The sequence below is a fragment of the Sciurus vulgaris genome (genome assembly GCF_902686455.1).
Source record: "Sciurus vulgaris genome assembly, chromosome: 2".
NCBI classification, from domain to species: domain Eukaryota; kingdom Metazoa; phylum Chordata; class Mammalia; order Rodentia; family Sciuridae; genus Sciurus; species Sciurus vulgaris.
The window spans coordinates 173,573,632-173,589,412 of record NC_136462.1 but is presented as its reverse complement, the minus strand read 5'-3'; the positions used below and the strand labels follow the sequence as shown (position 1 = coordinate 173,589,412).

Below are 15,781 nucleotides of genomic sequence, written 5' to 3'. Positions count from 1 at the left end.
GCAAGAAAAGCAAAAATCAGTTACCTTAAATCATTTAAAAAATATAATCTGATCTTAAAACTTAATTCTTTGAATTAAAGGAATTATATAACAAAAAGAAAAACAGCCAACACAATACAAAGTGCTGACAAGGACAGAAAGTAACAGACTCTCAGTCATTCCTGGTATGTGTGTAAAAATGGTGCAATTACTTTGGAAAACTGGTCATTTCTCACCAAATTATATAGACCTTTATCCTAAGGTCTAGCAATACAATTTCTGGGGATCTACCTGGTGAAATGAAATCCTGTATGTAAACATTTATTGTGGCTCTATTTATAACAGCCAACACCAGGAAGTGATATACACCTTCAGTCTATGAATGGACAAACCCTTGCACATCCCTATTAAAACAACATACAGCCAAGCCTGGTGGTGCACACCTGTAATCCCAGTAGCTGGGGAGGATGGGGCAGGAGGACTGCCAAATTCAAAGCCAGCCTCAGCAACTTGGCACAGCCCTAAGCAACTTAGTGAGACCCTATCTCGAAATAAAAAAAAAATAAAACGAGCTTGGAAGTGGCTCAGTGGTTAGGTGCCCCAGGTTCAATTCCTGGTACCATATATATGTATGTATTTCATACCCATCAGATAAGGCCAAAGTTTAATGATATCAAGTGTTGGCAAGGCTGTGGGCAAACAGGAATTCTCCCTGCTTGTTGCTGGAAATTTAAATTGGTTCAAACACCTGGGAGAAGAATTTGGTAACACACAGTAGGCTAAAGAGGGGTGCGCCATGCTCCAGCAAGGCCATGCCTCAACACGTTCTGCCCTGGAGACACTCCCCCAGGTAAGGTCAGTCATCACGTTCATCACACTGCTGTTCTTAATAACACAACTAACGCTCCAGCAGACAATCCGGAAGTTATGACATATTTAAGCAATGGAATAAAGTGAGCAGTTATAGTATATGACCTCTAGTTGCTTAGGCCAACATGACTTGAAAACCATCACTCATACTCTATATTGATTAAGTAGACTGCAGAACATACACCCCGTGAGGTCTTTTATTTATGGTACATTGGTTTATAGATGTGTAAACATGTATCACAAAAGGAAAAACATGAACTGCAAAGTTACCTCTGAGAAGAAAGGGAGGAGATAGGATTAACCAAGTTACCAAAAGGGTACCTGAAATGCTTTATTTTCTTTAAAAAGAAAAAAACTAAAGCAAAAATACAACATGCTTTGACTAATATTAGATCTGGGTACTTGGCCCAAGTGTTCATTTTTCATTTTCTTTATATTTGTAAATTTCACAATTAGAAATAAACAAAAACTTCTGAAGACTATCTCTATGATGACACATGGTAGCAACTCACCTGTAATCCCAGCTACTCAGGAGGCTGAGGTAGGAGGATCCTAAATTCAAGGCCAATCTCAGTAACATACTGAGACTTTGTCTCAGAGAAAGGCTATCTCTAGAAGGATCCACAAAAACCAATGAAGTAGTTGCCTCCAGTGAAGGGAACTGGAATCACATAGAAGGGAGATCTAATATGCCAGTTTCACACAGCCTTTTGAAGTTTATTCCTTTATCTATTTATATCCTTTACCTATTATTTTAATAAATTCAATGCCCTCTTCACTTCTAATCCCACTTTTGGGGGGGGTCCTGTAAAATATTCTTACTAAGATTAGGAAATACCACTGAAGACAGGGGATTCTGGTCCTGACTATGCTGTGAAGAAGCCCTACCATCTGGGCAGTGAGACTTAACCTCCCACCTCCAAGGGTCACACCACTTCTAAAATCCCATTGTCCATGAAATCACAGACATTTCCCCAAAATCCAGAGACCAGAAGTTCTCACTGTGCCACAGCAGCGATAGCAGTTCCACGTTACCTATGTAGGAAAATGTTCAGAATCTGTTACAACAGACCCTCTTCGGTGACTGCCTCATCCTCCATGGATCAGAGTGGGCAGAGATGTACACAGATAGAGAGCCACCATCGGTCAACATACCAGGAGGCAGGACGGCAGGGAGTTGGGGGAGCACTTATCAGATGGTTTGTTTTCTTAATGAACTAAGAAATGGAGGTCACAGTTGAGTCTAAGGAGGCTAAGTATGGAACTGGACAGAAGAGACTGTGGAGGAAGGAAAGGGATAAGTAAAAGGATCTGACCAGAAGATAAGGACAAAATTCAAGGTCCATTTGAGCCTAAAACTCAAATTACTAACAGAGAAAGCTGCCTTGTTACCTGGCTTCTTTCCAGCTGAGTTCAACCAACAACAACAACAAAAAAAAAAAACAACCAAAAAAATTAAGCAGAACTGAATCACTGAGGAAGCTTGACAATCCCAGGGGTAGCTCAGAGTAAACAAAGTACGAAGCTGCTAAAATAACTGTCCCGTGACTACCTACAGAGTCAACAGCAGGTAAGAGGGGCCAGGAAGGTAAAGCTAGAGAGCACCAAAGGGCATGAGGAACAGGACTTCTGGAGGAGAGGAATGAGAGGTACAGAGGACACGAGGGGTGCAGAAAGGAGACTCTCTCAACTTGAAATCTCCAAGGAGTCATCTGGGAGATGACAAGGCCCAGGGGAGCAGAGCTGAACTGGATGTGAAGCTTCCTATGAAAGAGAAAGTGAAGGGACACAGAGGTCCAGAGGCTACATGAACCTATAACTCAGGCTGGAAGACTCAGTAGAAAGAAAGTGACAAGCCAGGAGTCAACATTTGAGGAGGATAAAATATGGCCAGGAAGTGGGCAAATGACAGTGAAAAAGCTAAAGGAAGGTTTCACAGAAGACGGGTGCAGTCTTCAAAACTGACAAGCGTGGATGAACTGAGGCTGGAGGACTGGTCTGCTGTTCTCTCCACCTGGCATCACTGCGACCCCTGAATTCCTAGTCATAGTTAATATCAAAGCGTAGCAAATCCTTTTCAGGCTCCTCAAAATCCATATCACACACTATACCCTTTGGTGTTCCCGCAAAGCAATGACCACCATTCACACCCACTATCCTTCCTTATCCAGATCTATATTCTCGAGTTCATGAAGTGAGGAATTCACATTTTCTGATCTATGGTTCCTAAGTTGTGGCTAGCAAAAAATAATACTTTGTAAAGGAATCCCTAAAAGTGTGTTGGGCAAGTCACAAAGTCAAGAATGCAGGCTCTGTGGCACACTGGCCTCAGGGCACCTCAGTTACACAGCCTTAAAAGTAATCTGCTTGGATCCAAGAACTGCCAAGACTGTCGAGACTCATTTTTTAGTTTAATGAGACTCTCACTCTATTGCTGATGGGAATATGATCATGTGTGAGCTTTCCTGTAAGAAAAATGTGAAAAATCATAAAAAGAGCACAAAATTAAATTGTACCCCTTATCATTCACTCAACAAATTATAAAATTACCGAATTATTTTTAATGTTCCTTTAGCAGAGAAGCACATGAAATGGAAGTAATAATGGGCAAAATGTTCCTAGGAGGTCACTTAACATCGTCAATCAAAAGCTCGAAAAATATACATAGGCTCTGACTCAGCAATTTCACTCTTGAAGCAATTTATCCTAATAAACTAATTAAATCAGGCTCAAATTTTTCATTATGAGAGTGTCTGCTAAAGTACTGCTTAGAATAATCCAAGACCAAATGGGAAAACATTATTGCCTAAATTTTTTTCTTTTTTCTTTTCCCTTTTTGCAGTGCTGGGGATTGAACTCAGGTCCTTGCACATGCTAGGCAAACACTACCACTGAACCATATCACCAGTCCCTGTATTCTCAAAAAAGAATATCATGGGGATTAAAATACTGTTAACATCAGTGCGTTGACATGGCAATGCGCCGAGGGTATCCCTGAGAAAGGCAAAAGGCAGGTGGTAACACCCATTACAATGAATGGACATATATACATGCAGAAAAGGGGGAAACAGCTGGCCATGGCAGTGTACACCCTGAGTCCCAGTGACTCAGGAGGCTGAGACAGGAAGACTGCAAGTTCAAGGCCAGTCTCAGGAACTTAGCAAGACCCTATCTCAAAACAAAAAAATAAAGGCTGGAGATGCAGCTCAGTGGTAAACCACCCCTGGGTTCTATCTTTAATAACAAAGAAAAGGGAGAAACACCAAAATGGAAAGTGATTATCTCCAGGTGATATTCTTTTCCTATGTTCTTGTTTTTCTACAATGTGTATGTATCACTTTCATAATTTTCAAAATTATGAAAAACAATTTTTAAAATTATGAAAAGTATTGTCTAAAGATAATACTGAAACCCTAAACTTCAACTTGTCTAAAACTAAAAGCTATGGAACATATTTGTGATTCTTGGTTTTAAAAAAACTGCTAAACATATGTTAACTTAAACTATGTTAACAAGATTTGTTCTCAAGCCAGGGTGGAGGGGATTCAATTCACCTGTTGTACCAGTTCAGAAGTTTTTTTCCAGGAAATAGAAAATTTCTAAAATTAAAAGGAAAAATGTGAGGAAAGAGAAGATGTGGGGGCATCACTTGTCTATGAGTATGCCTTATTCCGCAGTTCCTGAAACAGAGTGGCCTATATTATAAAATATTCCCAAATCCCACAGCCTAGAAGTTAAAAAACATTACTGAGTGGTAGATTTCCTGGTGCACATTAGCTACTATAATAAATTTCATCTGTTTCTTTTTATTTTATTTAATATAACTCCTAAAAAATTACCTGTGCGACTCCTATTATAATTGTATAGGACAGTGCACTGGTCTCAAGAAAGTGGATTCAAGAAATGGGAAAAGAAAATGCCACTTCAGAGCACACAACCACAGTCATCATGCGGAGCATGAGAACTGATACATTGATTTCTCTCTCTCTCTCTCTCTCTCTCTCTCTCTCTCTCTCACACACACACACACACACACACACACACACACACACACACACATACATACACGCACAGTGGAATGGCCATCTTGGCCCAAACACTGAAACAAATCCTAAAATTGATATTCTACACAATTAGTTCTGCAAACTGCATGGAAGAAAACAACAGCTGCTGTGACCTAAATTTTCACATATGCAGAACTGGGAGAAAGAAGGAAGGAGCCAGACATGAGCAAGGCTGAAGCAGAAATCCATGTGCCAACAACAAGCATAAGCTGAAAGGTCAAAAGGGCTAGACTCAGGGGCTCTTTGCTGGAAGCCCAAAACCAGCATAAGAAATCTAAATAAAACAGAGCCCACAAGGTAAACACTGCTCAAATCCAGAAGGGCTTTATAACTACCAAATTGTAGGTTCCAGTTTGTGATGACAAACTCAAAATAAAATAATACCTGTATTTAAAAAGGATTATCATTAGAATGGAACAATTTATTGGTGACATTTTTTCCATACCACATAGAAAGGCAGCGAATGACTTAGACAACTTATAACCCAGTTGGTCTTAATCCAACACTACTTGCCGATTTAAAAAAAAATCCAATTGAAAAAGTCAGAGTATTCTAATCTGCTTGGAATCTCTTTCATGGACCGTTACACAACATTCCATCTCTTTTCTTCCGTTCTTATGTAAGCTCTATAATCACCACCAGTGTTTACAGAGGTTTTTGAAACTGCCCAATTATCCAGTAACTATTTAATTCTCCTTGTTGCTCATGAACACACCATAAACAATATGATATTTTATATAAAATGTTTCGTAAAGAGAAAGTAAGAACTGATGTCAACAGCACACAGTCTATAAACCAAGAACACCAGACTTACAGGGAGGCCTCTAGGAAATTAGGGCACCAATAAAAGAGAATTTTTTTCCTTATGCTCAAAGCTTTTGCCTGAGCTTATATCCAATTCCCCTCTACATCTGTGTAGTTAGCAACTTCTAAAATGCCACCTGGATCAGGCTCTGGGCACTAAGCAGAACAGGTGTTCTCAGCTATAAAAGCCAGGTACCAAAACTGACACCTGTGTGTTCTTGATGGAAAAAGATGAAAGGTCTTCTCTTCCTCAGTTTAAAAAGATTAGTTTAGGATCTGTATTGACAATCTGAAAGCAAATGGAATGAAACAACGGTTTGGACTAGTTTCCTGACTCAGACAACGGTCTAAGTGCGGAGATGGAAATGGACACACTGGAAGCAATTTGCCTGCAACTGAACACATAGGAACAATGGGTAACTAACAGAAGAAACATATAGTAACCACAGAGTTGCTCATGAGAGCTCAGGAAAACAGAACTCCACGGTTTGAAATCATCAGAAATGGCTTTGAGAAGTGGGACTTGAGGTCAGTGTTGCAAGGACAAGAGTCTTACAGGGAGATTCAGAGAACAGGCAGGTATATAATGAGTTGCCAAAAATAGAAAACACCAGCCTTACTATGGCACACAGGGTGAAGTGGAGGAGAAAATTTCTCCACTTTGACAAGAAGTCCTCACTTATTCTTCAAAATCGCTCCCTCTATACATTTTTTCAAAAGATCAAAGGAGAATCAAAATTCAGGACTAAATGCAGCACAGCTTTAGGAAACATGAGCTTCAGGGCAGGTGATGAGAGCAGGAAAGTTCACTGCAAGATCACCTCAAGATGGAAGATCAAGTGGCACAGTGGTGCACACCAGCCGCCACAGTGACTAGTGAAGTTAAGGCAAGAGGATTTAAAGTTCAAGACCAGCCCTGGCAAACTTGGTGAGACCTTGACTAAAAATGGAAAATGAAAAGGGTCTGGGTGTAGGATTCCATGGTTTTACAGCGCTTACATAACATGTGCAAGGCCCTGGGTTCCAACCTAGCACCATACACAAAAGAGGGTACTGGGTTAAAACTAACCCAAGGACAGCTGTCACTGGATATCTGCTAGGGACTGGTTCCAGCCCACTCTTCCCAATACTAAAATTCTGGATGTTTGAAGGTCCTATATAAATGGCATGGTGTTTGCATGCACATACACATATGGATCCTGAGTATTTTTAAATCATCCCTAGATACTTATCATACCTAACACAATGTAAATGCTATGTGAACAGTTACACTGTACTGTTTAGGGAAAGAGGACAAGAAAAAAGTCTGTACATAGTACAGATGCAGTGATTCAATCTGCTGTTGGTTAAATTCACAGAGGCCGAATTCAGGGACACTGAAGGCCAATATCTAAGGACCATGACAACGAAGACAATGGAAGAGACAAAAAATGGATGAAAGAGGGAGTGATTTCAAAGAAAAAGGTTAAAGATCTGGTGTCAAAGAAAAGAACAAAGATGCCCCCTCCAGAAGTAAGTAAGGTCTGGGGTGTAGCTCAGTGGTAGAGTGCTTGCCTAGCATGCTTGAGGCCCTGGGTTCAATCCCCAGCACCACCAAAATAACCAGCCAACCCAAAACCCCTAGGAACAGAAAAGGATTGAAATGGGCATGATGAGGCAAATCAAAAGAGTGTGGACGTGCTGAATCCAAGTGTGGTAATGAGGACACCTGATAAGTGCCCACCAAGATCCCCAGATATAGTGAAAAGAGCTCTATAAAACAGCAGCAAGGAAAGAGCTTTGAAATCTAAAGGTGGTAACTGAAACTCAGAGTTGGAAAACCATTTAATTTGCAGGTATCCTAGACAAAACTCTTGCTCTCACCTCCATCATCATTAATAAATGTTTTAAAGAATGTAGCATAGGTACTTTGATGACAATGGCTTAAGGAAAAAAAAAAAAAAAAAAACCAGGACACAAAGGGGGAAAAAAAAAAAAAAAAGAATGAAAACAAATATACAAAAATGTTCATAGTGGCAGGAACAAGAATATTTTTTTTCTTCCTAATTTTTGGAATATACCAAGTTTGGTCTGTTCCTTTTTTTCTTTTTAATAGTACGCACTAGACTTCTTTTACTAGAAGGTAATAATAAAGTTCTTTCTAAAAAGGAAATGATCCATTTTAGGTATTAATGAAAGCTTTCATAGATGTATTACCTAAATAGTGAGTTTCACTATAAGTAAAAGTAAATAAATAAAAATAACCTTGAGTAAACATTTTACACACCCTGCTGAATAAATTCGATTAGGACAAGATAAAGCATCAAACCCAATACCAATAGAAGTGTCATTTCTTGTAGCTTTTGTGTAGGACAATTTGGCAAATATCTATTAAAATTTTTAAATTAATATGCACTGCACCAACAATCTTAGCAAGAAGAAAGTTATTGCCATATTGTTTATAAGAGGGACAAAAAATTTAAATAACCAAAAGTGTCCACTGAGTTTTTGGGATAAGGGAGAAGTAGAGGAAAGGAGAGGAAAAAAAAGAAGAATTTTCCCTAGCAATGTATATGTGCTTAGTCTCATTAACTAAATTGCATCTTGCCTGGAAAAGTGTTGAAGGAACATTAACTTGCTTTACTCCAGGGTCCTCATGTGTAACCCTGATCAAGGACCCAACTGCAGTAGGCACTCAACAAAGGTCTGCTGATAATTAAAAAAAAAAAAGCATTGGGGAAAAAAAATGAAATATTTACCTCCTACCTTGTAATTAATATAAGTGGCAAGACTGTGCCTGTTCATTTTCTAGTTTAATCTACTTACATGGAATTTGGCCTAAAGAAGTCCCTTACCTTATCATTAACATTAACCTAACAATTCATTATTCCCAGGTTATGCATTTAGACCATTCCTGGACATGTACAAAGGGCGAGGTCAAGTACAAAAGGTTCTGATGATAAAGGGCTGTCAGCATAATTCTATCATGAAACACAGAACTGGGCATTGTTGTTTTAGATCCACCTAAATGCTGTGGTACAGGACCTGTCCATATGCTCTTCCCGTTACAAGTCACTGAGCTACATTTCCTTGTGCTGCCAAAGTCCAAGCTCAAGGCCCATGAGAAGTCCTGGTTGATGAAGTCAAGTCCAAGCAGAGAAAAGCAAATGACAAATTAAAGTTAAAAGTAATCATAAACCAGGAGACACTCTTGCATGAATGGAGTCTACACTCACTCACCATGTCCAGTCCTAGAACATACTCTATTACTTCTTCACTCTTGGTTTTGCTATTTTGAACCCAGGGGCACTTTACACTGAGCCACATCCCCAGACCTTTTTATTTTGAGACAGGGATCTCAATAAGTTCCTGAGGCTGGCCTCGAACTTGCAATCCTCTGCCTCTGCCTTCAGAGTTGCTGGATGACAGGTATGTGACCCATGTCAGGCTTGAAAATTCTCTAGATAAAATGTTTGAAAAAAAATTGCTTGCAATGCTGTTACCCAGATAAAGCCAGTCTTTCTTTCACTATGTACATCTACATAAATACCAGTGGTCTCACCAAGTTGCTCAGGCTGGCCTTGCAGTTAGGATCCTCCTGCCTCAGTCTCCTAGTCACTGGATACAGGTATGCACCACTGCAACTCAGCTATTACTTCTTGACTCTTAAAGAAAGTCTGTCTCTGAAGCACCAGCCCAATCTGACCTGGGTCCACAAACTGCACTCTAGGCTCCTTTAAAAAAACAAAAAAAAACAAGTCAACTCTCCGATTACACAAATATTTTTGAAGAATGGTATTTTAGAACCTGTATAAAAAACAACTTTGCACTCAGTTGGGCTTTTTATCATGGATAATTTTTAAACTTCATATTCACTAGCACAGGGATTTGACTTAAAAGAAATTTAGACCTTTTTTAGTTTAAAGGCCAAGCATTCTGCTACATGTCATTTTGCATTTCATTTCATTTCATTTTCCCAACAACCCTTCGGAGCTACCCCAGGTTCAAAGCCTCCTGGTCAAGTTTATGGGCTTAAAACTGAAAGTGGCAAACTGTAGGAGTCAGAGCCCATCAGAAGTACAAGGGAGCCTCACCTTTAATTGCTGCTATACATTATCTCAAAGTGCCACTGCAATTATAAACTCAAGGTATTTGTCTTTATGAGAAGGAAGCAGACTCATCAATACAATGGGACAGTGCTTCTCAAAAAGCTGAAAATATTCCATTTCTGAAGCTGAGTTCCCAGCGGGTACTCAGGTGTTCCTTTTATTATTCATTAAATGAACATGTTTTATACACTCTTGTACCTGCGCATACATTTCACACAATAAAAACAACTCAGAGCCACACTTGGTGGCTGCTCAGGAAACAGATGGTCTGCCCCAGCCATGAGTACGGTCCTCCCAAGTGAAAAAAGATGCACAATGCAACCAACAGTTTAGCCAGATTCTCAGTGGAAAATAGCTGTGCTGGGAATCTTTCAACTCTTACTACTAGTTCTTGGGTGAGTTGGCATTGGGCCCAGAGGCCCAGAGGTAAGTAAGTACTCAAATGCCAACAAACTGACACCAGTCCAGCCTTCAGTGAGCCCACAGTGAGCCTGTATTTTCTTTTTTTATTTTCCCCCAGAAACTAAACACTGGTCTTTCACTGACCACGAGGGGGGGGGGGGGGGGGGGGGGGGGAGGCTAACTTTCAGCTAAATAAACTGTAATAAATGTATACTGTTCTTTTGAAAAATGCAGGTGCACAATATATATAGTATGATCCCATCTTTATTGAAAAGAATAATTATATAGTACATATTTGTGTACAAGGTAAGGGCTGGCAAAGATGCACATCAAGTTGCCTTGATGTGGGGGAGAGGAGTAGAGAGATTGTTCAGCCTTCCCAATTTACTTTACACAATTCTGACAAGTTAGATTTTTTCCAAATATCCATACATATTTAACAACAAAGTTCCACAAGGGTTAAAATTTCAAATTAAAAAAAAGTGTCACTTTAGCTGCAAATCCAGAAAAATTCTAAAGACCACATGAAAATACTCTAACTCCCTTAGGCTTATTTTTGGAAAGTATTGTTCTATGCTGGTTGTAAGATGAGTGGAAAGACTTGGCCTCCTATTCCACTGGACAAGAATCTGAGGCCAAAACACAGAACTGGGTCAGAAGTTCTAATACTGCAAAAATACAAATGCACTTTTGAGAAAGGAATCTTTGAGAAAGGAGTATAGTTAAGCAGGAGGAACCACTCTACAAACAAAAATAAGACTGGGTTATCAGTGAACAAGCACCCTTGAACTTATATCAGAGTACAGGCAGAATGCCCCCTCCCCTTCAAAGACGGGACCATGCTCTGGAAACATGAAAACTTGACCTTCACACACAAGGCCGCAGCACTGAGATCAAAGCCCAGGCCCCTGTGACAGGCCAAAGGAACATCGTTGGGAGAACAAGGTTGGACACCTGATGGTTTCCCCCATGAAGGCTATGCTAAACTCACAAGCCGCTCACTTCTGTTGCTTCATAATTGGGGTTTGTAAAAGTACTACAGGTTAAGCATCTCCTATCCAAAATCCAAAATCTGAAAACTTTTCACATGCAAATTCCACATCATGAAACTTTGTTTAATGCACAAAATTATTTTAATATACTGTATAAAATTACCTTCAGGGACTGGGGGATGTTGTTCATTGGTTAGGAGTATGCACAAAGCCCTGGGTTTAATCCCTAGTATAAGAAAGAAAATTTACCTTCAGGCTATATGTATAATGTATATATGAAACATAAATGAATTCTGTGTGTAGATTTGGGTCTCATTCCCAAGGTTTTCTCACTATGTATATGTAAATATTAAAAAAAAAAAAAAAAAAAAAAAAACTAAACACTTCCAGACTCAAGAATTTAGGATAAGAGATATCCTACCTGAATATGCTGTGGTTTCCAGACTTTGATTTCATAGAGAAAATAAACAAAAATCACCAAAAATTTGGGAAAGAATAATACCAAATTGCCACATTTGTCTTTTAGCAAGTTACTTACCACCAACCCTGACTTTCACCTAAATCTCTGAAATGACTCTCATTTTCCTTAAAAGGGGATGTAAAATGTTTCAAAAACAGGAGGGAAAAAATCCCAGGGCCCATACCATCCACAGACTAGCATCTCTGAGCTGTCAAATCATTGTTATCAATTCAGCAAAGGCCAAAAAAGTTGACCAACACCACCTCCTGATTTACAAAACAAGAACTAAAACGTATTTAATGCAAATTAGAAGTACTTCCTGTACCTGTCAAAGATACCTTTAGAAAACAAGGGCAAGCACAACACACTACCTACTCTTTATGCTTTTCTATTTAACAACACTGGGCACAGTGGCACATGCCTGTACTCCCAGTGACTCTGGAAGCTGAGACAGGAGGATCACAAGTTTGAGGTCAAACTCTGTAACTGAGTGAGGCCCTGTTTCCAAAGAAAAAATAAAGTGCCCAGGGGTTAAATTTCTAATACCAAAACACAACACAACACAGGTGTATACTTGGAACTCATGATGCAATTGGCAAATTTTTTAGGAAACTATTTTTTGAAAACTGGAACAAGGCTGAGCTAGGTAGAGTTCTACAAGTGGTAGAAGCGGGTTGTCTAACATGTATAAGCCCTGAGTTTGATCTGCAACGCTGCAAAAAAGAAAACTTGGACAAAAACAATAAGTAGAGAAAATACAAAAGCAATGAAACAGCCTAAAAAAAGACGCAGGCTCAGACTAGTCTGCAGGTCAATTATTCCCCAACCTTCCGGGTAAGAAATGGGAAAGCTTCCCAATTTCCTCAGGAAAAACTGATGATAAAAGTGACAAAGCATAAGAGAAGGAAACTTCTCTTGCCATTTCTACTTCATTAAAAGAAACAAAATTTTTTGACATGAAGAATGACAGCTGGTTCCAATCTTGAGTCCTTTGATCCATGTGTCTTCTTTTATGAACTCTAAGTGCCTTTTACCCATTTTTTTTTTTTTTTTCAGTAGGTGTTGGATTTTTAGGACCAAGAGCTCAAGGATCATTAACCCTTGGTTGTGGTGCCATTTGTTCATACTACTCAAAACAAAGGTCGTTTCAAAAATAATTTCTGAAGTCAAATCTAATCTCTTTCTGCAATTCCTTCTATCACTTCCACAGTTAGGAAGTCACACCCCCACTACAACAACAGAGAACAGTCATCATTTGCAGCTAGATGTTTTTGGTCAAAAATCATTTTAAGCCAGGTGCAGTGGTGCATGCCTGTAATGGCAAGCAGCTTGCGAGGCTGTGACAGGAGGATCATAAGTTTGAGTCAACAACCTTGGTGAGAACCTAAGCAACTTAGTGAGACCCTATCACAAAATTTAAAAAGAAAGGACTTGGAATGTGGTTCACTGGTTTAAGCACCCTTATGGTTCAATCCCCAGTATCAAAAAAAATTTTTAAATGTTTAACATCTATTCCTCTAAAAGTACACATCCAAAATCACTGTTTTATGAAAACACCAGATGAGTATAACTGTATTCACTTTAAGTTGCAAAACAAGTAAATGTCCGATATTTAAGGACCGCCTAAATAAACTAATATCAGGGTACTGTATAATAAAATGCTATCATCATTCTGTAGTTCACTGCTACTGACATGGGAAAACAGTCCATCTGTTACCAAGTGGGGCAGGGAGGGCAGAACATTTCCACTTTTATAAAAACCACCTTGGTCAACAAGTCAGGCAAAGTAGGACACTTACCTAAGTATTGACTGTGATTATACAAAAGTATTGATTTCCAAAGGGTGTTAAGACTGCCATTCTGCTTTATATGTTACTAATGAATATGCATTATATTTGTGATTTTTTCAGTTTAAAATTCATAAATACATATATAAAACAAGTCACTAAAAATAATTATGCTCAAAGTTTAAGTTGGCACAATTATGTATCTTCAAAAAAATTAGATGTCTTTCCTTAGCATGTTTAATCCCATGTTTAAAATGGGATAATAAACTTCCAATTCTAGAAAGACAGGAGAGAGGAGAGGGGAGGAAATGGAGACTTGGCCAATCCTAATTATGAGAAGAATCTAAGTAGTGCCCCAATTTTGCCAGGTGCAGTGGCACACACCTGTAATCCCAGTGGCTCAGAAGGCTAAGGCAGGAGGATTTCAAGTTCAAAGCCAGCCACACAACTTAGCAAGGCCCTCAGTAATTTAGTGAAACCCTGTCTCAAAATAAAAAATAAAGAGAGCTAGGAATGTGGCCCAGTGGTCAAGCACTCCTGGGTTCCATCGCAAGAGGAGGGGGGCGGGGAGGAGAAATTCCCCAATTTATATTCCTGACAAAAATGACAAAAGTAGGGGCTGGGGATGTAGCTCAGTTGGTGGAGTGCTTGCCTAGCATGCAGAAGGCCCTGGGTTCAATCCCCAGCATCACAAACAAACAAAAAAAAAAAGACAAAAGTAAAAAACAACGGTCCAATAGCAATTACCAGGGGTAATAAGTCACACTCAGTAACACAAATGGTTCTGCTTTTCCCTTAACTGTGCCTCTGCATATGAATAAGCACTTCAACTATGCTACAAAGGTTATTTTATGTGAACTAACCCCAGATCTTCTAAAACCCTTTCCAAATATCTGGGGTACACTGTGACCTGGGGTCAGAATCTTGAACTCAGAACTAGAAAGACCTGGAAATGGTTTTGCCTAAGTGCCGGGCAGGCTGCTCCTCCCACTGCGCCCCCACATTCAATCCAGCACCATGCCCAGGGGCTGCGACAGCACAGATGGGTAAAGGAATGAACACCAAGCTCAGAATCTGGCAGCCCCCTCCCTCCATGGATAGTGGAGGGCACAGACAGGAAGGACTCACACGCAGCTGGAAGCAGCTCTAGAAAACAGAACGCAGATGGGTCTCATTTCTCATTAGAAAGCGTCTGGAGGAAAATGCCATGGTGTGCACAGAGGGCGCTGAGCTCTGCGCCCCCCCATACCAGACGCCAGGTAAGCTGCAAATGTTAACTTCCCTATACAACCTCAAGGAGTCAGAAAGACAAATGAGCCCTAAAACCTAGTTGAGACAAGTGTTTCCAGAGACCTGGAATACAAATGGAGGCTCATTTTTTTTAAATAACAAGCCTAAAGGATAACTAAAAAGAGTTATTTAAGGCTGTCATCTAGGTCTGATGCAAAATTCTCAAAATTTTACTTTGTAATTCTAAACTGGAGCAAAACTAAGGAATTACAGCAAAAAAGCTCCATCAACACAAAACAAACATTCTATGCACCCAAAGGAACTAAACACCAGAAGTACCCAACTTAAAGCTTGAGTGGAAAATCGGTAAATGACACCTGGCACCTTCTCTTGCTATTTGGAATACCCAATCACTGGAAGTTCTCATTTATTGAGACGATGATGCTGAAAAGTAATTAAGTTCAAGATTTTCTTTTCCCCCCCAATGTTCAAAGGCGTTAGCTAGCTATATCTATCATATTTTAGGACACAAGCAAATATGAAACATAAAAATTACTTTAAATAAATACATGTGCTTAAGATTTTATTCAGCCTTAAAAATTCTTCTGAAACTTTAAGATTTGAAAAGAGACTCAATTTGAAAACTAAACCCAAGAAAAATGAACTACAAATAAAATTTATTTCCCCAATGAATCATAAAATAATTACAAGACAAAATGGGGGAAATATTTATAACATTAAGAGTAATATCCTTGATAAAAAAGAAACAAATCACAAGGAAAAAAGGTAAATAGGAGACTAGAAAAACTTACAAAGTAAATGAATGAGCTGAATAAATAACAAAAGGAATTATTAAAAGGGTTCAAACTCACTAGTAATCAAAAGAAAAGCAAAAATAAGGGCTGGGGTTGTGGCTCAGTGGTACAGCACTTGCCTGACATGTGGTGAGACACTGGGTTTGACCTCAGCACCACACCATCAATAAATGAATAAAATAAAGGTACATCAACAACTGAAAGAAAATATATTTTTTTAAAAAAGCAAAATAAACATGGTGAGTCTACTTTCTGCCCAAATGGGAAAAAGAAAAAAAAAAAAAAATGGC

At 39.2% G+C, this 15,781-nt stretch overlaps 1 protein-coding gene across 5 annotated transcripts in view; it reads right to left on the bottom strand.

Annotated features, from left to right (window-relative positions):
- The window catches only part of SLC23A2 (solute carrier family 23 member 2), a gene marked incomplete at its 3' end in the record, with an annotated part of 112,164 nt that overhangs the window by 81,062 nt on the left and 15,321 nt on the right, over positions 1-15,781 (bottom strand). Inside the window, exon 1 of one of the 5 annotated variants that reach the window (XR_013762151.1) lies at positions 8,742-8,914. The exons of 1 other annotated variant lie outside the window; for it this stretch is intronic. Of the gene's footprint in view, positions 1-8,741; positions 8,916-15,781 lie in introns of those variants that run through there. 3 more of the 5 variants (XM_079129094.1, XM_079129102.1, XM_079129095.1) reach the window with 3 other exon arrangements.